The 26,136-nt window shown below is 40.2% G+C and overlaps 1 long non-coding RNA gene across 1 annotated transcript in view; it reads left to right on the forward strand.

Annotated features, from left to right (window-relative positions):
- LOC104909566 overlaps positions 1–15,713 on the forward strand; it is a 47,920-nt gene extending 32,207 nt beyond the window's left edge. The window contains exons 2-3 of the long non-coding RNA XR_004159039.1: positions 8,488–8,546; positions 12,742–15,713. This is a non-coding gene — a long non-coding RNA (uncharacterized LOC104909566). The remainder of the gene's footprint in view (positions 1–8,487; positions 8,547–12,741) is intronic.
- Positions 15,714–26,136: the final 10,423 nt, after the last annotated feature.

Below are 26,136 nucleotides of genomic sequence, written 5' to 3' on the forward strand. Positions count from 1 at the left end.
GTTTATTTATTTATTTACAGAACACAGTGCTAATATAATTTAAACGCTATACTAAAGACTGATGTTACACAGTTAAAGATTTTTTTTTTCCACCTTATTGACTGTCTTAAGAGTACTGCTGGGAAATATTATAGCGTGTAGTTTATTATTCATGATAATGCTGGTGTAGAAGTTTCCTGACTCATCGTTCAACATTTCTCTGATAATGAAGGAATTTCTTGTCTGTAGCCAGTGTGATATGCCTTAAAGAAATATTGTTGCAATTTGTTAGATTATACAAATGTATTATTGTAAATCAGTTGCTTTTTAGTCAATAACTCAATTCACGGTATATATTGGACTGGGAAAGTCTATGCTTTCATACTTTAAAATGCTGAATACTTTCATGCAAAAGGAGAGTATTTTCTTGAAATAGAGTGTGCCTACAGATGTGTTTTTTCCTGTTCTGATTTGAGCTACTATGAGCTTTTTTGACTACAGTCGAACAGGAATTTAATGGGTAGGATGACCAGATGAACTTCTGTGACAGTGTAGTTTTGTATCCACAGAAGATCATTTAAGTTCCTGAAGAGAAATATTTTGTTGTCTCAATTTAATGCACTTTGTCGTAGCTGTGACAAATGCTTCCCACTGGGTTTCCCAGAATATGTCTGTTCTTGTCACCAAAAGGAAACTAGCTCACAATTGAGAGCGAGATGGTGAACCTGGTACATAGTTGAGAAAAGTTTTGGGAACTAAATATGGTTAGTGTAAGGTGGGGTCACCTGTAGCTCCTAAGTAAAGGAAGTAGATATGCTGTTCATCGTTTTGGCTACAGCATTTTGATTTCTAACTGAAAAATTCACATTTTAATGTAAATGTTTTATCTTTCTCTCTCCAAACTTTATCACCAGCTCCATTTGATTTCTCTGATCTCCATGAAAACATCCTATTGACTACAAAGATACTAGTGTTTCATACTATCGTATCTCTGTATTCTATACCAAGTAATCACATGCTTTGGTCATCTGTTGCCTGTGATTTGCTTGTCCCTGCATCTTTTCCTTATTCTTTGCTATTCTCTCCCATCTGATCAGGACTGAAAGTGGGTTTATAATTCTAGTGGGACAATATATCCTGTGTCTTTTCAGGGACTTGCAAGTCCAGTTTTGACCCAGATAAGGTTTAGATAGGAGATCAGTTTTAAAATGACCTTCGTTTGTTAAAGGTCCCAGTTACCCATCTTCCAGTGTGCAGGGAGGACATATTAGACAGAGACATTTATAGGACTGAAGAAAATGTGGCAGTGCTGTCCAAGTTTGGGTCTAGCCAGTTTTGGTAAATCTAGTCTTCCAAAATGTGCTTAGAGGTGTGTATATCTATATGTATGTAGACATATATGGCAAAAGGCAGGGTGGGCCCTAAATGTGTAAAGATCATTTACCAAAAAGATGATGTTACTTCTTTCAGAAACAGACATTTGATCCAACAGATGGGGATAAAGCAGAACAGGTAGTGGCCAGACTGAGCAAAGTCTTGCTTTGCTTCTTAACTTTTTAGCACAATAACTCTATAGGAAGATGACCAGATTCCTGAAAGAATAAGTAAGAAATTAACAACACAGACCAAAGCATTGCCCTTTTTGTTGGGCGCAAGCCTTTCTCTTTATTTATGTATCAAGTTGTATTTTTTATTAATGCATTTGGACTGGCAGTGTTTTTTTTTAAGCTGTAGAGGTGTTGAAACTGAGGTCAAGCAAACAAGAAAAGTGCCATGTTTTATGGGACCAGATCCAATCTGATAAGAAGAATGAAATAAATGAGTATGTGCTAAGCTTTATTGCTACTCAATACGTTATCATTTTGGTTGTGTCAGTGTTTCCATTAGAAATACTCGTCTCAGGGGATTCCAACTGTACATCTCATTTTGGGCTGGAAAATTCCACTTAGAGAATGCTATTAATTATTTAAAACTACACATTTGCTTTTTAGGTCAACATTTTCAAAGTAGTGATTTGCAGTACTCATCCTGAGACAGTTTGGAGAGGGCTGATTTTCAGGTGGTCACTGGAGATAGTCAACTAATCAGAAAAATAATAATCCTCCCTCTCTGCCCATCCCATTTCCAGACGTATCTGCTCTAGTTAAGTTTCTGAAATATTCATATCTCCGTTCCACTTTTTCTTCCAGCCTTATCTTTTGATGATGACTAGAAGTTCAAGATAGGTGATTTGATTTATTTCTCATGAAGAAATAAAAGGCCGAAGAGCAGGCGCTCCCAAGTCACATGCAGATTGATCGAGGTTTGTTTTCTTCTTCCCATGTTTTGTGCATATCCTTACACTTTCTCACAAATGGGTGACTGCCCTGAGACAGCATTGCCAGTGCTGAGGCTTTGTCCTTCCTCATCCATTTATGTTCCAGACCAAAAGGGCAAGCTGAAGCCCAGAGAAATTAGGTGAATTGCATAAGCACTTGTTTCTGGCAGCACAGCAGGTAGCTGTGCAGTTGACAGGCACTGCTGTACACCAGTGCCTGGTAAAACCATTACAGCTGGTTGGGTTATCATGCAATATGTAACAGGAGAACCATTTTGTTGGCTGTTGGTGAGCAGGAAACCCCCTGGCAGACAGTGGCAATGTGGGATAAACTACAAAGAAGATAGTGTAACTGATTTTATGACATGTGCTACATATTTTTCCCTGAGCCCCGAAGAGAGACCATAACCTCAGAGCAGCAGAAAACAGCATACGCAGTGGCTCTTTGTATGCATCAGAAGCAGATTAGCAGATGGCAATTTCTGTCCTTAATCTATGAAGCACATTGAAAATTCAAAAGCAGTGCCTTTACAGAGATATTATTGTGCCCGGTGAAGAGTCTATCTCTTTGCCCAAACTAAATAGCGTTTGTTTAATTGATGGTACTAGAAGAAGCGGCTACCAGTGTTATTCTGAGCAGGCCAGTGCACAAGTTCAACACACTGGAATGAAAAAAGTTCTTCTTTGGAGTGTCTGTAAAAACATTTGCATCTTGACAGATCCCTCCATAGCATCTTATTTTGCAGTGAGCTTTGAGACCAGAGTAATAGCACACTTTTTGTGTATTCCGTACCGTGAACTTGATGCCAAAGCACTGGTAGACAGATGTCCTCCCCATCACTGTCTTTTTAATGGCTTTAACAGGCTATTATAAAATAGTAGTGAGATTTTGTCAATTCTGATACTAAGAATAACATGTGTTTTCACAGTATGCTTTTCTTGTCGCTGCTGTGTATTCTGGAAATTTATCTATCATAGTATCCTTTGAGAATTATTTCAAGGAGCAATACTGAGGCTACTGAAAGTAAAAGATGATGGGGATAATGTGTGATGTTTTCCTTGGGCAGTAGCTTAGTTAGGTGCTATTGTTTCCATATTTAGAGGTTTCCTGTATTCTTCTAGCAGAGCAGAAGTTTCATGGCCAATACAGAGCTTTGTCTTAAGCAGCACATCAGTAAAGTGCAATATGTGCCTTTGGGATGGTGTGAGGAAAGAGGTTTAATGTTTGTTCCAAGCAGAGAGGAAAGAAAACTATAAGGATAGTCCATTGTGTGCTGGAGACAGGATGAAGCCCCAAGAAGTCCTGAGATGAAGACCATCCCCTTTTTCTCTTCTTACTACCAACAAGTCTCAGCCACAAAAAAGGTGAAGAGCGCAGTGTGAAATGCTCTTGATTTTATGTTGTTAGTGAATAAGCTAGAAGTGTTGGTAGAGTTTATTGTCTCAAATCAAAAAAAAACCAACCCCTTGGAGTGCAGTCACAAAGCTAACAATATAAACTCTTCATGAGCCTTATGAGCTGATCTCACTTTTGAATTAGCATTTCTTGTCTTGACTTGCAGTTCCATACAGTGCACTCCTTTAGTTATTCCTGAATATAGTAGTCTCTACTTAGAAGCTAACTTTCTGATTTTCCTCTGAAATAGGAACTAGCTTTGGAATTAGAATGGTAATCTCTGACATTTTGCTTCAAGATCATTCCAGGATCAGTTTTTCCAGATGTAACTCAATGCACGTAGAGTTGGAGAGAATTTCTATCTTTAGTGCCAGAGGTTTAGCTAATCAATGCAGATTTCAAATTGCTTTACTCATGTGAATGTTCATCAGGACTTGATAGCTTGAACTTTCAATGTTTTCTTTCTGGCAAGTAGCATGTTTGTTTTCCTCGGCAAAGCAATAAAAATGGTCAGCTACATAATGATTTCAGTTCTGATGACATTTTGGGATGTTCCATAAGGTGATGTTAGTAGAGAGTATTTTTATGCTATTCAGTGGAGATGTCTTAGTGGTGCCAGTTCCAGAGTTTGCAACAAGAATGGTTAGCGTATGTGCTTTACTGCTTAGATGAATACATTGTTTAAGAATGAGCCTTGGTCCTTATTGTACTGCAGCCTACTAGAACCCAGTAGGAATAGTGCCACGTACCAGAAAGCAAAGGGTAGAAGCAGCACCAAGAGTCTCCTGTGGAGAAATGTGGTTTCAAAATAGAAGAGCTCTTTATAAGGTCAGCCAACATGAAATTTTGTGATAGAATAGTGGAAGGGCTTGAGATTTCAGCGTGCTGTGGTGATGGTCGTAAGGAAAGAAAGATACAACCCTAGCAAAGTGGACAGAGTACTGCACGAAAGTCAAAATCAGCCACATACATACATTACCAAATGCTGATGTGTAAACAAAGCTAATCCAGAAGGCAAGTGGGATTGATAGGGTCTTGACCTTGTCATTCATGAACGATCACAGCACAAAGGAACAACACAAGGACCTGCAGAGGACATTTCCTTGCAGAGGAAAAGTCTTAGGAAAGCCTTCTTTAATGAAGGGAAAGACGCACATTAGTGTGACGTGATCTTGCCGTATGTTTTTGGTAGATATAATTTGAATATCAAAAGAGGGGTGCAAGGAGAAGGGAGATTAGAAAAATGGGCTGGGAATGAAATCTGCTTCTGCTACTAGCTTTTTACATGATCACAAACGAATCGCTTCAGGTGTAATTCCCATAGAAATAAACAGGAGAATCTAGTACCTCGTTTGACAGAATGGCTGTGAAAATAATGCTCTCCATCCACACTGTCTATTTAGTTTATTCATACCTCGGGGCAGACAGGGACCATCTTGTAGAACACGTTTGTCAAGGGTACTCTCGTGTTTTTATGGCCTCCTGGATGTGGTCTGGAGGCTGGAGAATAGGCTGCAATAAAAACAAACATTAATAATAAAAAGGGGCTCTGCTGCAGCCAAAAGACTTCATTAAAGATTAAGCTAGTATTAATGGAAGGGGGGATCTGTGTTATGTATGTATTGTCCATTTAGACCCCTTCCCTGAAATACTTACTCATAACTTTTTTTTCCAGAAGATTTGTTAGATTTTGTTTTGCTGCCTGGTGATAAAGTCTCAAGGTCACAGAACAGGCACTTTTAGTGTTGCTCTTACAACTGGCATTGTAAAATTTTATTTCTTAGTGAGGTGCTGCTAGTGGAGAGGCTGATAAATTTTAATTTCTACTTCATATTGGTACATTGGCTGTAACTGTTTAATTGCACCTGCACAACTCTGTTGACAAGCCTGCTAATGGATTAGAGGCAACTGATATCACGATAGCTACAGAATGGCATTACAAGTAGAATGTATCTTGTCCAGTCAACTGGTAGCACAGGGCAGTTGCCAAAAATTGCAAACAAATCAGCTATCTGATTGCAAATCCAATCAGCAATCTGATCATGCTTCACTCACATTTCTCACCTTTCCATACTAAAAGGACCCACTCCTGGCTTGATCTTTTGGTGTGACTGAGCTGGTGGCTCAGAGAGGCCTGGGAAGGTGTTTAAAGGTAGAACAGGTAAACCCAGGGAATTCAGGCATGGAGAGCAAGAGGAAGCATACTCAAAAGAGAGGAATGCTGCTGCCGGTGAGAAGGTGGGCAGCTCCAGGGAGGTGAAAATGAGCTGCTGGTTCTGGGCTTTGAGACAAAGAGCGAATGACTGCCAGGAGCTGTTTCAGCACAGTGTGAGGGGTGTAGATAAAGCATCAGTATGGGGATACGCTGTGCTAGTGACAAATACGTCATTTCCCAACAGACTTGAATTCTCTTAGGTTTAGACCATCCATTTTTAATGTCAGGAGGCTACCCGAGGAGAATTATGTAACTGACTTGCACCACTTGACAAATTGCGTTGTTTGGGTTTTCTATTAATAAGAGGAAAAACTCTTACAAAACACAGGTCTCTTAGATGACTCTGGTGCTTAGATAATCATTTCACTTGCTGTTCTACAGCACAGCATTGTAAACATAATTAGTCCTTTGCATTTTTCTCATTTAATTCACTCCTCACTGCATGCATCTTATCATGCATAAGGAGGAAGTTGAAACATTAATTAATTTGAGCCATTTCAGAGAGCTGAAGGAACTAATTTAATCGTCTTATCATTTTGAATTCAGAGGCCAAGCACAAAGTGCTGCCTTCATTTGCGAGCATTCTCCAGCAAAATTCTTCACCTCAGATGAACTTACAGATGTGTCATTTCCTGACTGGCATCTGCCATGTGACACCTACATTTCCCACCTGTTGTTGTTGAAGACTTCATCACATATCCCACACCGTGGATGAATTTGCACATATTTCTCTCGATTCTATTTACGCTCCCTTAGCACAAATTTGAATTCACATGTGGGTACACCAGTTTTAAAAACAACATCCAGCAAATGCCACATACTATCTGTATGATCAATGAACACGCGGATGTTATAATTAAGAAATATACAAGAAAGGCTAAACAGGTTACCACGCTAAAGTAGAATGGATGAAAAGCTGACCCCTGTCCTGGGCTTGCTGAAAAGACTCTTAAGAGGAGCAATCTCCAAAAGAGATCCTTCCCCAGTGGTAGTCAGCTCCAGTTCCCTGGTGTAACCTTCCTTCCTATTTTTATACTGTCAAAAAGAAGGGAAAGGTAAAAGGCTCTGAATGCTTTTCCTGTGCTGGTATTAATTCAGTTGTCCAGTTCTGTTTTTATCTGTGGCCAGTCTCTCATATCTGTTACATCTAGCTTGACAAGTGTTGACATTGTTCTCTCATGCTCTTGAGTGCCATGGGAATGGATTTATGTAAGTCTCTCTCTCTTGCTATCTGTCTTTTTTATGGCTTGAGAAATGGGACAGCTTCAAAGTTAAGGTATCCACAGTAATACTGGTTTAAGTTGCCATTTTTAAAAATTCTCCTGAATAAACTGCAGGTGAGTGTTTTGTAGAGAAAGTGGTTTTCAAGCTACCTCACTGGTCAGTTTTAACTAATTTTATTATTGCTGAATTCCATGAGACTTCAGTAAAGCTAAAGCAACGGCGATTGTATTGCTATTGAACTGGCTTTGTCTTGAGCATGTTTTGCATAATACTTCTCTACTCCTTTTCAAATCTGGTTATCTAAACACAGTCAGTGGGGTAATTTCTGATTCCTTCTGTGCTCAGAGAAATGACTAGAGACGAATCTCTTGTGCCTTGTACAAGCGCTCTGTGCACCGCTGCCTGTGAGGTTGTTCTTTGGAAATGTCTGAACCCATGATATGTGTTCAGGTGCTCTCTACAGGAATTTACAGGGCTGCTGTGATTTTTCACCTAATCTGATAATTCTCATGGCTTATAGCAAAACTGTTCTTCACTGAAAGACTGTCTGGAAAGACTTTCCTCCTGATTGGAGGAAAAAAAGAGGGCTTGGGTATAACCATGGACCTGGCACTCATCAAATATGAACTTGGTTCTTTCCAGTTGCTCTTGCTCTTAGTGTGCTTGTGGATAAGTGACTGCCTTTGCCTTAATGCAACCACCATTCCACAATATTTTTTTAATTCTCCAGGTTAGATCTCCCTGTCAAAATGAAATGCAGTATCCTTCTGAGGTGGTTCTAACACAAAAAATGAGGCACCAAGTATCACAGGATGACCTCACTTGATTAACATACCGTACTCTCATTAATTCAGCACTTGTATATGCTGCCCATTATTGCTAAAGGTGGATATCTAGAGACACTTCCTACTTGCATTACTTCTCCTTTGCCTCTGCAATAAAATAAAACGCAATTACTTTAGCAGTCCCTGTATCCTGTAGAAGTCATTAGAAGTAAACTAAATAGTTTCTGTCTTTCGTCTCTTTAAAACAGATCTGGAACAGTTTTTCTAAGGGAAAATTACTGTTGTTTTTCTCAGAGCTTGCGATGCCCAAATCAAAACACCAGATCTGTGAATCCTTATATTTGGGTTCCAGACCTGGTTTGTAATTTAAAGGATGGAACTGATACCTCTGCTGCTAAAAGGGGATAGCAGCAAGTGCCTGATCTGGTAGGTGAGTGGTACTGGATTCTAGGAAAGTCTGCATATGGGCATAGGGTTGAATTTTGCAGTTAAACTCTTATTTTTTTGTACTGAGCTTACTACTTAATCTGGTGATCAATGTCTCAAATGTTCATCATTTGCTTTTTTACAGGCCTTCATCTGAAACTGCTAATGTGCAGAAAAGAGCATGCCTGTGCATTTGGGAGACAGGTAAGTTTTCCAGTTTTATATTTCAAAACTTGCCTGCCCTTCTCCTCTACCAGCAAAGCTCCTGTGTCAGCCATTCAATTGAGGTTGAAAGTCAGGGAGATCTTTGTGGATGTGAATGACTGGTCTGGATTCTCAAACAGCTATGCAAGATTTAAAGTGCAGTTTAATTTATTTGTCAAGGACTTATAATTTTACTTCCCTTAATTTTCTGGCATCTCTTTTCCTTCTCAATCAGAACTGTAGTTTTTGACAGCTACCAAGCTAATAAGATGCTTGGTCAGAAAAACTAAAATAGATAGGGCTTGAGAGGCTGACGTAGGAGCCATCTAAATGGTCATTAAATGAATTGGCCATATACTGCTAGTGGAGCAAGCTCTGCTTCTGACTTATGATCTGAACCATTGGTGTAAATGCTGTGCCCACACTGCAACACATGGCCAGGTGTCTCCACTGGTAGAGTCATTCTGTTCTGAAAAACCCAGGCTGCCTGTCAGGTCCTCTGGCTTAAGAATGAAGTGTCAAGTAGCAGCACCTGCAGCTGATGTTTTGAAGTCTCATGCTTTTTATCAGATAATTGAAGAAGGGCTTGCATTCTAACAGCTTACTGGCAGTGAAAGAAATATCATTTCAGAGAAAAGATAATCTGCTTAATTCATATGAACTTTGTCTTACTTTTTTCTTTAATTGTGTAGTTCTACCTTCTGTCACTTACTTTGGTACTCTTCTTTAACTGGTAAGTAAGGACAAAGATGCTTCTCAGTGGTTGCTCATTTCAGTGATTATACTGTACAACCAAACACTTCTGGGTGTGTTGCCTTTAGCCTGGGCTGAAAGGGAAAGCCCTTATGCAAAAGGGTATTTGATGAACCTGGTGGATCCCTGCTACTACCATATTGCAGAAGGACAGAGCGAGAAACACATTCAGCATCCAGTGTTGAGGAAGAGCTTTCTTCCCTTTCCTATGCTAATCTTAGCTGCTGATGGTGTTTGGCCCTCTTAAAGTTAATCATCAGTTTATGACATGTAATTATTATGCTGCAGAAAACAGCAAAATGATGGGCAAGTGCTATAAAAAGTCACCAAATGAAACTATAAAAAAACTAACATTAAATTTTCATGGTTTACTTCTGAGATGAAATGACCTTTACAAAACTATTTCCTAACAATGAGCTCTTGGTCTGCCTATTGCAGTTAACTCTAAGGCTATCTGAGAAGCTTGGAGCATGACTTGTAGCACTTGGTCTTTTTAAAGGGATCGGATTTTCCTTTCTCAAAGTTACAAAGGTAGAAAAAGTTTGCACTGCAGCTTTGCTTTTGAATTGTACTCAGCTTGAAGAACAGCTCCAATTTCTTCACAACCCTTTGCAAAATTTGAGAAATAAATTAAACTGCTGATCCTGATGAAGTTTCAAGCCTCTCATCGACTTAACTGACAGCTGATCACAGAAGCAATGCAGAAACTTCACAGTGGCAAGGCATGAGTAGTCATGACAGTAAAAAGATCCATAAAAGAGTTTTACAATATATCATTGAGATCTTAGATTTGCTTTGCAGCTTTGCGAGAGGTTTTGCTTGAAGTGGTAGAGGAAATGGTTTAGATACGGGCCAAGAAAGCAGCACTTGGGTGCTTGATACAGACACTCTATGAAGGCCTGCAAAACCCTGTGGGTGTCCTGCTTCTTAGAAAAGTACTGCCCTTTGGTTCTTGGAGAAAAGTTCCTATCCCTGTTCTCACAGTGACCTGGTTTGGAGAAATAGAGCTGTTCTGCAATATGTCTGAGTGCACACGGGCCGATCTTGGTGCCTTGTAATCATAGCGTTGCCTCAGAGGTGAGGCAGAGATGCCAACCTAACAAGGGAATTTGAAATTGGCTTGTTAACATGCCAAAGTTTCTTGCTTCATGTCCCTAACTAGAGAGTTGAAACTAATGAAAAAGACGAGACAAATCAGCCCAAAGGAATGCAGGTCTTGTTTTATACTGCATCCCCAGCATGTTCACACAAGCTACTGAGTGTGTGGGCAGCACTGGGCTCACTTCTGCCTGTTTGGAACTGGTGAAAATGCTTCTAAGTCAGATGCTTCTTTTTTGAACTTTTGTATTTTTCATTGTGGAAACCACTGATAGTCAGGAAGTTGAAATGGTTGACTGAACAAAAAACCTATACTAAGTTAAATGCCTGAACAAAAGCTGGTGAAAGCCACTGGGCAGATCATGTGTTCAAGACTGAAATTTGCAAGTCCTTGTTTCTTTCAGCACTTACCAAAGTATGATGGGACAATATTTGGGGCATTAAGTAAGGCATTTGCAATCTGAAGGTAGTTAACTTACTTTGGCTCTTGGCGAATTATGGAGAAAGACATGAGCAATAGAGTTCATCTGATGCACTGTGAGTAAAGAAGTAGACAGAACATGTAGAGGACATCAATGAGAATCCTACAAAAACCTGAACCAAAATAGCATAGAACAAATCTATCAACACCCTTTTTGGAGGAAGAGAACAAAATGAGAGTGCCCTTCAAATTCAACTAGACTTTCACTCAAACAGAAAAACTTCTCCCACATAAAGAACCTTTAGGGATTCAGTTAAAATCCTTTAAGATAAAATATATACCACATATCACTCTCCTCAAAGAGCATTATTATGTTCATTCCCATTAACTCCCTCCTCAGGGTATTTCTTATGTCTGCAGAACATATTATGGCCATTTGCTACTGAATGTTTTTGCAGGAATGTCACTGAATTTAAGTCAGAAAATGGCTAGAACTGTGAACAACATTTCAAAGACTATAAGAAGAGTGTTCCAGCAATAAATAAGTCAGCAGATAAAAATGTTTCACTAATTCCCTGTCAGGCCAATCAGAGTCAGAGCTTGAAGGTGAAAGTAAGACGATTTATTTGATGTATCCTGATATGACGCTATCCAAGTAGACCTCTGCCAACATTTTGACTTTAATTTTGCATTGCAGAACCCTACTGAAAGATGCTTGACTGCTGTTGAGCCATTCATTTATTTATAATAGCAGCCCTTTCACATCAGATGTGAAGTTGAAAAACTGGCATTCATGTTCCTCTACCAGTCTTCATGTTCTTTACCCTTAAATATCTGTGCTGCATATATGTGCATGTCCAGCTTCCTCACTGGGCAAAGATTTGTTTAATCCTATTCACAGGGAAGCAGTATGGTCATTCTTGTACTAAGAAAAATTAGGTATATGGTATATGAAGAGGATAAGGTAAAACCTCTTCATAGATAGACAGTCTTCTAACTCTTCCACTGTGTGTGCCTACTGGCCCAGGTGGTTTTTCTATCTAGGTAGGAATCCTTTGATTTTGAAGTTCAATTCTCTCACTTTCTCTTGCAAGCTTAAACATATTCTATATGAGTTTCCTACTGGACAGAGAAATGGCAAGCTCCTGTTTCTCAGGAAAACGAGTTCATTATCATCAGCCCTGTACAAAATGGTTTGCCAGATATTCCGGGCAGGACATAAAGTCACTCCTGGGCCTGTGGTGCAGTCCTTGTGGTGTGGAAGATGAGCTTTTGAAAGCGTTTCAATTTTTATTCATTAGTGTGTATAAAAATAGGACATCTGATCTATCCAGAAGCAAACAGACAGCCTGTACTATGTCACCCAGCAAAAGTATGGGAAAGAAGACAGGAGATGCACCAAGGCATAGCAATGCTGTGTCAGAACAAAGGATATCTGCCTCACTGTTATCTGCCAGTGCTTGCCGCTGGCAGCTACTTGGAGGACAGGCACATGAAAGAATAAAAAAGTGGAAAGCCTTGCAAGTACTTTTTCTCTTCAGTAGATCTCTCTTCCAGGTGCTTGCTTGGGCCCAATACTTGGAGCCCTTCTAAACCTTTTGCAACGACATCTTTTGTCAAGTAATTCTGCAGGCTGGCTACCTGTTGTGTTAGCTTGCCAACCATCTCCTCCATCTTCAGGCTGTCTTCTTCTAGCTTCATTTTATGGCCATTCATTTCTGTATTGGAGCAGACAGCACACAATTGATGCCTACCTATCTGATTCTAGCCGCTCTTGATCTGTAGATCACTGTCTCACCTGCACTAAGATGACCCCTTTTCGTAACAAGGACCATATGGAAATGTCCTGTAGCTGTGGTCATTGTAGTTGGCCTTCTCTGAATGTTTTTGTTCTAATGCAGCTTTTTTTTTTTTTTTTTCCAGATTATGGGAAAAGAACCACATTCTGTACTGAAGATGTGGAAGAGCTGTAGATTTCATAGTCAGATAATTAGGTTTTCTTTGTTGTTTATGTCTTTTTGATATGTATTGTTTTTTCTTCTACTCTATTTTTGCTATTTTGACTCTTACTGAATTTCTGTTTTAATGGAACTTAAAATCCTAATGCCAAACTGTAATTCCTGACTGATAATTATCAGGTTTGAATCCATAGTTTCCTATGTGAAGCTATGAATTTTTTTCTATATGCAACATTGCCTACATTATCATTCATCTACCATTCTGTTGCCCAGTATTCAATGGCTTCTTAGCAATTCTTCCTAATTTACCCTCATTCTTACCATCTCAAGTAATTTTTTATTAGCAGTAAACTTTCTCACCTTTTGCCAGTTATTTGTGAGCACAGTGAATACCAGTATAGATCCCTGGGGAAATTAGCTGATGATCTCTCTCCATTGTGGAAGCTTACCTTTTTGGGTTTTTTTTGTCTTTTAATGAGTTGCTTTTCCTTGAAAGGACTTTTCTTTCATTCTGTGGCCATGCAACTTCTGCATACATATGATTAAAGGAGAAAAATCAAAGTATATCATAACCCGAAGCAAAAATTCTGCAGATCACAAAACTCCAGGCAAAGCCAATCTGTGCTCAAAACGTAAATGCAGTCACATAGGAGTCATGATTGATGTCTTCCCAAAAGAATCATTTAAATCCAGACAGCTAAGACATGTCACCAGTGCTCCAGACAGGGCATTCACTGTGCCAGGGAAAGAATTGCCGGACATCTGCAAAGAGGCATAAATACCTAGATGTAAAGAAGGCTTGTTTATTTCACTAAACCATTTCTCTGCTTCCATTCTTTAATGAGCATCGTAAACTCTTGCATCCCTGCTGAAAATCAAAAATAATGCTGCCTCCTCTTCTTTCTTTGGGGGTGTTTCCCCGTTACACTCTGTCTCTTCCAGAAGCCAGCTGCCTCTCCCCTAGCTACAACTTCTCCACCTGCTCCAGCAGCTGCTTTCCTTTCATGCTGATCGGGAAGGTTTCTTCATCTGGGCATTTTGGTAATCCCGTTTGCCCCACCCTTTTGCTTTGATGCAACTCTTCGTGAGTGACACTGCAAAATGCAGTGGGGCTGTGGGGAGCAGCCTGGGGTTAAGGTCTGCCAGGAGTTGAGGAAGGAGGAGCTTTGTGCACTGATCTTGCTGAAGGAGAATGATTCTGAGGTGTAAACTTTTAGAGTAGTTAGGTCTAAACCATATATTGCTTGGAGTTTGTTAGTTACCTGAGGAAAATATGGAGATATGATCCAGACAGTTTTTTTTTCAAGCTTTATCAGGTGGTGAAATGAGGATATTCTCTCTTTCTAAACTTTCTTTCCCTGTTGAACTGCTTCCCTTCTTACACTGGCTAATGTTGGGCAGAGCCATGCTGTGTTCTTGCAGGTCTCTCATTCTGGAGAGACGTGGGTAGAGGAGACTGTGGCTGTGCATCCTGCATCCGGATTTTGGCCAGCTTAGTGAGATAAACATGTGGTTGAGCTGAGAGCAATGGTCAGGCTGTGTAACTCTTTCCTCATGTAACTGTCATCCTAGTTGTGGACACCAAGCGCTATCAACTTTGACAAAGTCCTGTGGCTTTGCAAACAAGAGCACCATCTTCTAATAGAATATGTTGGGCAACTTTAATTGTAGGTATCAAAATAGCTCCCGAGAGTCACAGTAATGGTCATATAGCAAAAGCAGTTTAGTTACACCAAGTTCTTCATGTCAGGACCACTGTTCTATTAAGCACATCTGCATTCATACTTCAGGTTTAGGAGCCCTGGAAGGCCAGCTATGAATTTCTTTTATGAAAGCCTTTGTGTTCTCTGAGTCAGCGCATATCCTCACTATGTGTTGAGCTATGTTGTGTTGGTATCTCTGCTTAGAGGATCTGTTTGTTAATTAGTATCTGAACTATTCAGCGAACAGTAAATGAGTCAGTATTACTGGATGGGGTTGGATTTCTATCAGAGCAATTTGATGGTTTATAAAAGGCACAATAGTGACGTGGATGTTCAGGAAGTACCTACAATATCTTCTTGTTGTTTGTTTTTCCCCCTTCCCCCCCCCCAAACAATGTGGTGGTACCTGAACATATAGAGTCATTAAGATTGGAAAAGACCTTTGAAGATCATCTAGTCTGACCAATGGCTATTGCTGAGAACCAAAAGGAAACCTTCTATAGGATCTTTGCCTGGTGCTTGGTTGAGTTTACTGATTACTGCCATGTGAAATATCAGTCCTCATGTCATCCCCTGCTCACCTGTGTCACACTGGAAGGACAGATTCCTATTTGGTCAGTCCCCACCCTGACCCTCCTCTCAGGCTAGAAACTTAACTATTGCACAGTGGTTCTTAAAATCAGTTTGTCTCAAGATGGAGCTGCAAATTATAGCTGTATCAGTCCACTGCCTCTTTCAGTTGTTTATTTTTTTGAGGGCAGCACTAAAGATCCCCCAGATGTTGACTCTCTTCAGAGGATGTATTGAACATGCCAGTATGAGGGAGTGATCTCTAACTGTGTGCAAGTGCTTTTACTGACTTGAGGCATATTTCTGCAGGTGCCACGTTTGGGGAAAAAAAAAGGTCTTGAATGAGACCCTAGAACATGCTAAATATTGCAGAGAAGCATACCAATGAAGTATTTACAGATTAAAAAAATCCAGATTCTGAATTTACAAAACATGATTTCCTCCATCTGCGCTCTGTGCTCATCATTTTGTTACAAACCACTTCATTCCTTCATCACTAATAGCTGTCTTTGAATGCTGAATTGGCTCATTAGGCTCTTTTATCCCATGAATGAAATTCTTCCTCTGAGTCAAATGGGCACTCCTTTATTTTTCCTATTGATTCTTAGTTAAATATATCAGACTGCTTCTAAGCAATCAATAAAGCAGCAGGAAAGACTTCTGATCTTTGAATTGGTGTGGTGCAGGTCTTTTTATTATAATGCTGATGTTTCTTGAAGTCCTGTGTTGTAATAGAAGCTGTTTGCCATAGGTTTAAGCATACAATTACCCTGTTTGCTTTTGTCTGAAAGCTTCTTCCTTTCCTCGCAAGAGAGGATGGCAATTCTAAAAGCCTGACTCTGTGATACAATTTGGCAGTACCTCTGCTAATGAGTAGGGTCATTTTGGTGTTAAACAGTTGTGTGAGTTCACAAAGAATTGGGCTGCTTTGCTGAATTAGTCTGTCATTCAGTGGAGAAGTTGAAAGGAATGCTCTGCCTTCTGCTTTGATGCTATAGCTCTTCCTGGTTGTTAATACCAGTATTATGATGATACTGCCTGCTGTAAATTCACTCCTTAAGTGATCTGTTGAGCAGACTCTGTTTCTAAATATGGGTATAAGTCACTTCCTTCTGTTTTACTGGCTTAATAATTTAAGTAAACAAATACAGATGTTTTATTGCTCCCTTAATGAGTGAGTGGAAAACCATGGGTGATTTTCTCAGCATATCATCTTCCAGTAAAGTAAATGTCTTTTAGGATCTGGACATCTAGATGTAGTGATGAGGTTGTTGGTTAAAATCCTTCCAAAGATGAGTGAGAAAACTGTCCAATGTGCTGCTCACAACTTTAGGGAGGGATGAGAGGGACTGAGGTTATGAGTACATCAAAACATTGTTGCAAGGAAAGCTAAGGCCACTGTGTGGTAGCCCAGGGGAAAAGATGTTATTTCTGCTCCAGTATGCAACTGAAAAGTTGCGATCCTGAAACATCATGACCGTGGTACCTTGCATTGGTTTTGATGTCAGGCTAAACCAGAGGCCATGGTGCAAACATCACCATCCAAATGGCAGCTTTATTGAGAGTCAGTGGGAACCAACTCTTTTTTTCTTTTCTTTTCTTTTCTTTTCTTTTCTTTTTCTTTTCTTTTCTTTTCTTTTCTTTTCTTTTCTTTTCTTTTTTGTAGCAGACTGAATTAAGTACAGCAATGTGGGAAAAGCATGGGTGACAATTTCTGATGCATTTGCCATCTTGGGGTGTTTAGATTATGGTTTTGGTTAAACTGATGCCTTGTGAGATTGTGTGAAACCCAAAGAGATGAAGCAAGATCCAAATAAGAACCATTTGTTTGGTAGTACACAAGAGATGTGTCTATGAGCTGTCATATCATGACACTTACCTTGAAATCAGCCCAACGCTAATGCAGACAAGACAGCGTGTTGCTATGGCCAGCAGCAAGTAGATGCCAGCACACTGTGCATTGTCACCTGGCATGAAAAAGCAGTGGTTTCATGGGAGCATTGGGGTGATTTAGAGGTTGATAACAAAGTAGGGTATTTGAACCTTCAGATTTAATTTCTGGATGTGTTCCTGATGTTTTGTGATGCTTCACAAGTTACTTACTCTTTCTTCACTGAAGTCACAGAGAGATTAAAAGAGTTGAGTGTTCTAGGGCATTTTGGGAAGTTGCATTGAAAGCCAATTATTCTTATAAGACACTAATTCATAGAGCAACAGTACAGGCTACAAGACACTCCACAATTCATGTGAATCTGAAGACAAAACTGTTTGGAAGTCCATGACCTGTGAAACGATTGATAAGAAATGGCAGTCTGAAGTAATTCTAATTTTGGTTCCAATTTGGGAACTTCTCCTCAGGAGAGCAGAACCTGATATGTGCCACTCTGAGTTTCATGGATGGCACAGTCTTATTGGATTTGTAGCTGTTGTTATCAAGAGTCACACGAGGTAACAAATACTCCTTAAACATTTAGGAAGTTTGATCTAGATGAGTTTCAAGTAATTTTAGTACTTGGTCCAAGATTAACAGATGTGGTCTCAACTGTTTTCCTCTGGATACATTTCAAAATAATTTGCTTTCTCTGTAAGGTTGTGGCAAGCTGCAAAAAATATCTGGATCAGACTTCACAGAAATTCTGCAGCTGATGTAAAATTTGAACCCAAGCAGCTCTGTGCTATCAATAACGAAAACTGTTGGTGTATTGGGCTAGCTGGGATGTAACTCAGGAAGTACTGTTATCTGACCTAAGTATCTGCTCTAAGCTTGGGGAAACAATTAGTGTCCTTAGATCTGGTGTTATGCAACCTGGTGGGGCCAGAGGCTGGGTGCAGCTCCTCGAAGCAGCACTTTTGGTTCTTAATGAAAAGCCCTTCCAATGGAGTGTTCTGCTTTTTCGCACCCAGGACTGATACTTGGAGTGTAAGTCAACAGCTGTTCAGCTGAATTCAAACCACTTCAGTGTCTGCCAACAAGCTGGCAGCCAGTATTAATATCCCACAGTCAATGGAAACAGACCAGCCACTTGTTGAAGCGTGGGAGTCACTGTTGTGCAGCACAAAATCAAAGGCCCACTGTATGCAGAAGTGGTTTTTTTGAAAATGCTGTAAATGCTTACTAGTCCATATGGCCTCAATGTGCTGGACATGTGAAACAAATACCACATAATTGAAGTCAAGTGAGTTCTTACGGCTGCTATCCAGCACTAAGGCAAACCTTGGAGCTGGCTTACCTGCTGAGACGTAAAACAAAGCTGGGTGAGGTTAAGCAGAGGAGTGTTCATGGGACACAGAGAATAAAGTGCTGTCACTGATAACCCTTTTCATGGTGGCTTTGTGGAAGCTTTGAGTAAAGACTTCCATCTACTTACAGTGGGGTAGCTATGCTGGAGTCAATTAAGCTACACCTGAAGATAACCTGTAAAATAGGGAGCAGTGTATTTACTATCTATCTGTCTGACAGACATAAGGAGAGATATTGTGCCACTTTTAAACATGTAGAATATGTTTTGTATGAATGTTCAGTGTGATAATTTCTTCCTTTGTGTCCTTCTGTCATGAACTTATCTCTACGACATGCACCTATCCATCAGTCTTAAAAATAAGAAGTTGCCCCTTGACAATTCTGTTGTAAATATTAACTTCCTACTAGATCTTGTGACAGAGAACTTAGAGTAATTTTGTGAGAGGTCATTACAGGACAGAGATTTCCTTTGAAATTTGAAAAAGAAACGGGTGTTGAGTCTGATGTCAATCCAAATAACCATTCTAACAACATTCCCCATGTGTTGAATTTCTCTCTGCACAGTGGTGTGAGTTAGAACTCCAGGTTTTTTCCTCGTAGCTGTATCTACAGTGCTTAGAAGAAGCCAGGTGTGTAAGATAGTCCAGTGAAAAAGGTAACCTACTCTTGAAGAGGGAGCTGCTTGTAGGTAGGTAGGTAGTGTCTCATCATACTGCCTGCTGATAACCACTACCACGCTTAGGCTTTGCTGCCTTACTGTGCAGCGCATCTAGAATTTCCAAGTACTAGCAATACTTGGGATACCTGCCAGTAACTTTGGTTCTAGCTTGACGGGGACAAGCAAAAGTAGGGAGAAAAATCTCAGAGGAACCTGATTTCAGCAAAGAATCCCTCTAGACAAGAACAACTACTTACAGGAAGGTTTAAGAATGACGATATTACAGCATGGTGGCAATGTGCAAAATGGACTTAGTCCATTTTAGTTAAACTGTTAAAAATATTTGTGATTTAAAATGCTCAGGCACTGAGACTTTCTTCACAGAAACAGAATTTGCTGAAATTATCCCCCCTCATGTTGGCATGCTGAGTTGTAAAGCGGTTGCAGTTATTTACACAATGCTCCTCTGACTGTAAACTGTGTTCATTAGCCTTATGGCCTTCTAATGAATTCCTTTTAAAACATGTGGCTACAAAGCTCTGCTTTGAGAATACTAGTTCCAATCCTAGCCAAAGCCTTTTTGTATTCCAAATTCCATCTTGCACTCTTCAGTTATCTGCAAAACTGCTTTTCTGCTTTTTGTTAACTACAAACCGCATCTCTTCTGCTATGCACTTGCACTCTGCTTCTTCTGTTCCTCTTAATTCTGCCTGGGGGATGACAACTTGGAGCTTCAGCCCCATCTTTCAATATAAATTGTTCCCTCAGAAAAATGCATACAGCTCTTGGATGCTAAACATGCTTCTCCAGGTTGTGAGAATGTTACTTGCTGGGGCTTGGTCAGATAGGACACTCCTTGCAGTTTATTTTCATTAACAGAGACTGATAGAAGGAAATGGTGTTGACTCATAACCTAGAAAAAGCTTTTGTATGAAATTTTGAAGAGTTGATCCACCTACTGTGCTTAGGTCTGGGATCATTAAACAGAAGTGTTTTCCCTCTTTGCAGACATGCTATTGCAGGGTAGAAGAATGACCCAGCTTCCTCTGAAGGTCTGCAGATATGGGGTTATTGTGTGCTGCCTGTCAGCTGTAGGAGCATTTAAATCTTTAGGGCATGCATTCACTTTCATTCTTCGAATACTGAATGAATGTCTAGATAATTTGTACCATTATTAAAAAGTTACTCTAGGAAGTAAATAACAAAGGCACTGTTGCATAGGGAAATAGGCTTCTTGTCTTTTGTTTTATGTTGATCTTTGGGTTGTGCTATCATTATGATGCCTGGGTGCACTAGCACATTAAATTATGTGGGATTAACATACCAGGTGATGAATGACTTGGATTCCTCCTCATCCTCATGCATATGCAGAGGAGCACTTACTTTGTTACAAATATGCACGTACTGTATTTATATATTCAAGAAGCAGCTTTGGTTTTGCATTTGGCTGAGAAAGTGGTAACATTTGCAGTTGTGTGGCCCATTTCTTGTGAATTCTGGTGTGAAATATGTTCCTGGTTGCACAAAGCTGACAGAACTAAGCTACAGGCCTAACTGGCTTTAGCCTTCTGTATATCCCATTAGTTTTTCTAGTTTTTAGGGAGGCAAAGCCCTCTCCCCCTTATTGTCCCCTGTGGACATATTTAAGGGGAATGCTATTAAAAAGCATCTCTAGAAAACTTTCCACACCTCTCCTTCTTCCTGCAGGCTTGGCCACAAGAGGGAACAAGCCAACTCAGCTTTCACTGTGCCATTGCTCAGAGCTATGCTTGCCAAGGAAGGACCCCACAGGATTTCGCTATTGTAGAGTAGATGCATTACTAGGAGAAAAGAGACAGCTTTTATGGGGGCAAGGCTGAGCCTTAACTACTGCTCAGCCACTTGGGAAGTCTGTAAAAGCTTTCTGAAATACCAAGCTCCTCCCAAAGCACTGCTTGATCTAGTGCATTTTCAGATTCAAAGCTAAGCCTTAAAACTTATCCCTGTGCAAAGACCACCCAAAACTGGCTGGTTGTGCAACAAATTTCTGTTTATAATTTAGTGCAAGGGTCAGATAGCTTTGCTATGGTTCAGGTTATCCACCCAGAGAAAGCATGCTCTTTTACTAAGCATGGGATACATGAGTCATTTCTATTACCCAGACCTCTAGACATAACATAAAATAGATGGCATGAAATAGCATTAAAGATATTAAAGATGGAAGGAAATTAAGTGTTTTCCCCCTTGCATTTTTGAGCTATAGTGTAATGGGTTTCTAGTGCAAACTCAGCTACTAATGCACAGATAGGAAGTGAGGACAAACAGTGGAAACCTCAAACTTACTGTAGGATTCAGAAAACCCAAGTCAAGTAAAAAGTAACACAGAGGTGCTTTTGCAATACGAATTTAGTGTTTAGCTTCCCAACAGGGAATTAGCTTTTATCTCCTTCTTAAAAATGTTAGTAAACTGGGTTTATCTTAAGCTGCTTAGAATTTGTGACCCTGGCTTATTGCAGAATTTTCTTTGTTTGACAGTGACCATTAAGCCAACAAATCCATATTTTTCCTTTTTCATATTTAAAGCTGTATTCTTCAGAAACTAAATTCCTGCTCAACTTATGCATCCTAGTTCAGGTCATTTCTGTCATGCATTCTGTTATGTTCCGTGAGCTGACTAGAGAATTCAGTCTAGCTTCTCACACCCACTTTAAAAAGAAAGAAATTATCTTTACCTTTTCTAAAAAGTGTGAATTCTTAATATCAGATTTCCCCAATTGGAAATAAATAGTTTGAAGGAGTGCTCTATTCATTATGTTACACGATTGTGCTTAAGAACATTGGCTCCCACTGAATGCTTGGGAATGTTTGCACACGGATTTCTTTGTTAAGACTCTTTCTTTCTTGTGACTGCATTTTGCAAAAATGCAAAACCGAGCACCCTGCCCTAGTAACAGCAGATAAATCTATGGTATTGCTGATGGACTTTCTCCCTGACATTCTCTAGTGCAGAAATGTTTTTAAAAGTCAAAAGCTATATGCCAAATACAATACTTTTCTCTATTGCACCTTAGGGAATGCAGGCAATCTTTTAACCATTGAAGTCATAGACTTTAAGGCTAGATATTTTTAGCAGTTTTTATAGATGCCTTTCTTAAGCTTTTCTTCCAGAGATTTTGTGATCATAAAGCAGGATGGAAGGAGTTTGTCTAACCAATGTATCAAAGCTTCATTCTCGTATGGTCACTTACATGCATCCATTTAGGGCCAGTGCACCATTTCCAGTAAAGATTGCCTTTATTCTCTGGCTGCTCTGCTAGTCAGGAACAGTTGCTGTTTGTTGGCCAGAGGATATGAACGTATTACTTGAGCTGGGTTGGGTCTTGGTGCATGGTTTATCCCAACTCAAGTATGTTTCTTATAATTCTAAAATCTGTAAATTCATATTGATAACATAAATTGGAAGTTTCAATCGTGTCTCAAAAGCATAGCTGTTGTTTCATATTTAAGGAAATGCAAAAGGAAGAAATGCAAGACAACAGAAAAAGAAAATCCATTTATTTGACTTAGCTCAGCAATGCTGTTTCCTACTCTCCTTGCTAGGTGAAGATTAAAAAAGCCCAAAGTCCAACTTTTTGAAATACTCAATAGTCTTTATCTTACTCTTCAAAAGCACATTTATGTTTGTAGGATATTCTGTATATAACAACAGTAGCAAAAAAATGATGATCAGTCATTAATGCCAGCTCTGATTTCCATGTCAGGACATGTTGGGGCAGAGCTGATTTTGAAGCACATAGGATGTATTACCTAGAGTGTAGCCTGATTGGTCCTATTTTGAAAACAAAACAAAAAGCCCACAACAACAACAACAACAACAACAACAACAACAACAACAAAGCTACAGGCTCCTGTTACATGGAAAGGATGCTGTGTTTATTTGCTCTCTTCTCCTAGGCATTGCAGTGTCAATATTTTTTAGCAGCAGAAGACTACGGGATTGTCTTCTGGAAGACTCCTGCAGAAATGTTTGTTTTCCTCGCAGATGATGAAGCAAAGGAGCAGCCTAAGCTCTTGGCTGTCTGTAACCTGAAGTGTGGCTTAAACCATGAGCTATAGCCTTCTGGAAGGATGAGTTGGTGACCCGAATCTGTTGTACATGCTCTTAATGGCCAAGGGGCATAGATGCATTAGCACTGCTGCAGCTGAGTGCGGTTTCTGAGGTAGAGGCAATTGATGGAGTTACCAGTGTTTCCCTAGGGGAAAAAAAATCACCATCAGTGCAGCACGAAAGGGAGGACATGTAGAAAGATTACTATGAAATATTCCTCATGCTGATGGAAAGGGATTCTGAGCATCTGCAGTCACAGATGACTATAACTGTGCTTTAACTGTGCAATAGAAAGATAGAGTCTTTCCTGTTCCTAGCGGAGAGCTCCCAACCTTACCTTGTGCATACAGAACTATTTTGCTGAACTTCAAATAAACAAATGTCTTTTTAAATGTATCTTCAGAACCGACAAGCTGGATCTGTACAGTCTCTGACATCAGTTTCTCTCTCTTCTTTGCATGTGATGCAGAATGGATGATACTGTCAAGATGAGTTTCCCGACGCTGTATAGTACTAAGGAGGAGACTGTCTTCTCCTGTTCCTAACCTTAATGATTTTAAACCCAGCTATTAGTCTTCACGAATGATATCATTTTCCTCTTTGGCATGAAGCAGGAAAGCCTGTTGAAAACCACAGCATCCGTTGTAAGGATGGACATATTCATCTCTTAAGCTGGGGCTCAGCTGTGAACACAAGCAGGACTTTAAAAGCCAAAAAATATTTGGCCAAGTGTTTTTGTATAATAGCTTCCTCAAAGCTCTGAGCTGTAGTCAAACTTTTCATTAAAACGTGGGAACGCACAAGAAAGCTCTGGATTGTAATGTTTGCCTAGGAACTTTTGTTTGTGTTCAGTTTAGGGAGTCCTGAGAGCCTATAGCATTGCATGAAAGTAAGGAGTGCCCAGAGGGCAGGCTGCAGGTGCTGCAGGTTCTGTGCTGGCCTCTGCCTGAGCCTTCAAGCAGCCAAAGCAGAGCTGGGTAACTGTGGCACTGCTGCACCACCTCTTCAGCCGTGCTCACTACAGCTAGAATGAGCTGCTTGCTCTTGTGTCAGTTAGTGACGTTGTTGGTACATGTTATCAGAAGCAGGGAATGCGTCCTGATGATTTTGATAAGGAAATGGAAGACCTGATGTCATTATGATGTTAGTTTCATTTAGCCAGGGACCCCTGTGTCTAGGCAGACCGCCAGGCAGTGTTTACAACAGCTATCCCACTGCTGTGCTGCCCAGCCTCTCTGAAGCCCTACAAAGGCACAGGGACCAGATCTAGCTGGTGATCTTACCGGGGCAGCAGCATTTTATGCCTGACTGCATCTGGACCTTATTCATTTGCAACCAGCCAGAGCTTTTAGTACACAATGGGAGGGGATTGGAGCTGCAAAGCCAGAGCTCAGATGAGGGAGCAAGTCTGCATACTCCAAGACCCAGCGTTTCATCTGGCAGCACAAAGAAATTCACATACGGGATGGTGTATTTATTTATTAGTGGCTGGCTCTGGGTACGGCCTTTATTGTAAGTCAGTTAAATGAAGGGATGCTGTTCCCCTCCTATCTCAACCATGGGACGGTTTTTAGGTGACTTCTTTCCCACTAAGAAGTAGAATAACTCGTGAGTCACTTCCAGAAATGAGAAACCAGAGAGCCCACAGTTAATCACACCTCTGTTCCACTGGAGGGTTGCAGCAGTGGGCATGCGGTTGTTCTAAGCATGGAAGATGTGTTCTTCCAGGACCATTTTATCCTTGATAACCCATCAGTTACCTGGAATGAAAACTGTGTCCCACCTTTCATTATTTTCTTGATCATAATGTCTTTCCTAGATCTGTAATTGTTCTTCATGGATTGTAAAGCCAGCCTAATTTGCTATATTGAAAAACAATGATTCTGATTTATATGGTTTCAATTATGCAGTGTGCATTTTATTTTATGTCCAGTCTAAGACTAGAAAACTCTCCAACCTGAATACGTGCTGTGCAGCAGGCCCTGCTTCTTTTCTCTTATTACTCCTGTGGAGAGAAACTTGTTTGCTTACAGAAATATTTCTGAACTTTTTTTTTTTTCAGGGAACTCTGTTGCCTTCCACAATCACTTCATGGCCTTGTGGCACTCTAGGACTAGTTTAAAGGCTTGCTCTGTGGCTGCAGAATACCTCCTATTCCCTGGGATACATGCAAAACAAACAAGCTAAACACAACGTATGATTTGGCTAATTAATTTGAATGCAACAATGTATTTTGATTTTACATTAGTAGTTCTTGAAACACATTAACATGCCCCTTCCTCATGTGAGCCATATTTGTTCTGTGTCTGTGAACTCCTTACTCATCATTACATGCAATTTCAATTTCACTATTTAAAAATTGTTGAGTAAAAGCACAGCTCTGCATTGTGCTGTGTGGGCTTGCTGCCATGCTCTGGGTATTGCTGTCCTTTGTGCCATAGCACTGGGCTGTATGGACTGTAGCTCAGTGAGTGCCCTTCTGTCACACACATATTTGCACACAGGCAGCAGGCTGTCCTGAAGATCTGTGCTACCAGATCTGCTGGCCTGGACTATGCTTTTGTTCTTACCCTGAGATGGAGACCTCACTGGTGTGGCTCTTTGTTAGGTTGGGTAACCCAGTCCCTACCTGCCCGTTGTGGCACCACAAGTTAAAGGGGCTTGGTGACACTTGTCAAGATTTTAAATCCCTGTTATAAAACACTGGAGAAATGTTGGCTGCTGTCCTTAAATCTTACTGCCTAATGCAATGTTTTATGGCCATGAGCATTTGCTAAGTTTTAGTCTCTTTGAGGTCTAAGAGAACTGTTTAATGCATCTTTGGAAAACACACTTATGCACTGTTTCTTTCTTGGCAAATTTCCTCCTCCTCTTTGCTGTAGTGCTTATCTCACACAGAGAGCGGATGGCAGAAAAACACAAGCAGACAAATCTGCTTCTTTTAGAAAGTGACCTTTCTTCTCCTTCCAGATTCTTGAAGTATTGCAGGACATAAGTCTGGTCCACTTAAAAGCATATTACAGTCTTTGGACCAAAATGTGCTGTGTTAAATAGACACTATCAGATAGTCTGCTTTCTGAGGCAGACTTTTTGGTGCAGTT

This window comes from Meleagris gallopavo, chromosome 2 (genome assembly GCF_000146605.3).
Source record: "Meleagris gallopavo isolate NT-WF06-2002-E0010 breed Aviagen turkey brand Nicholas breeding stock chromosome 2, Turkey_5.1, whole genome shotgun sequence".
Taxonomy (NCBI): Eukaryota; Metazoa; Chordata; class Aves; order Galliformes; family Phasianidae; genus Meleagris; species Meleagris gallopavo.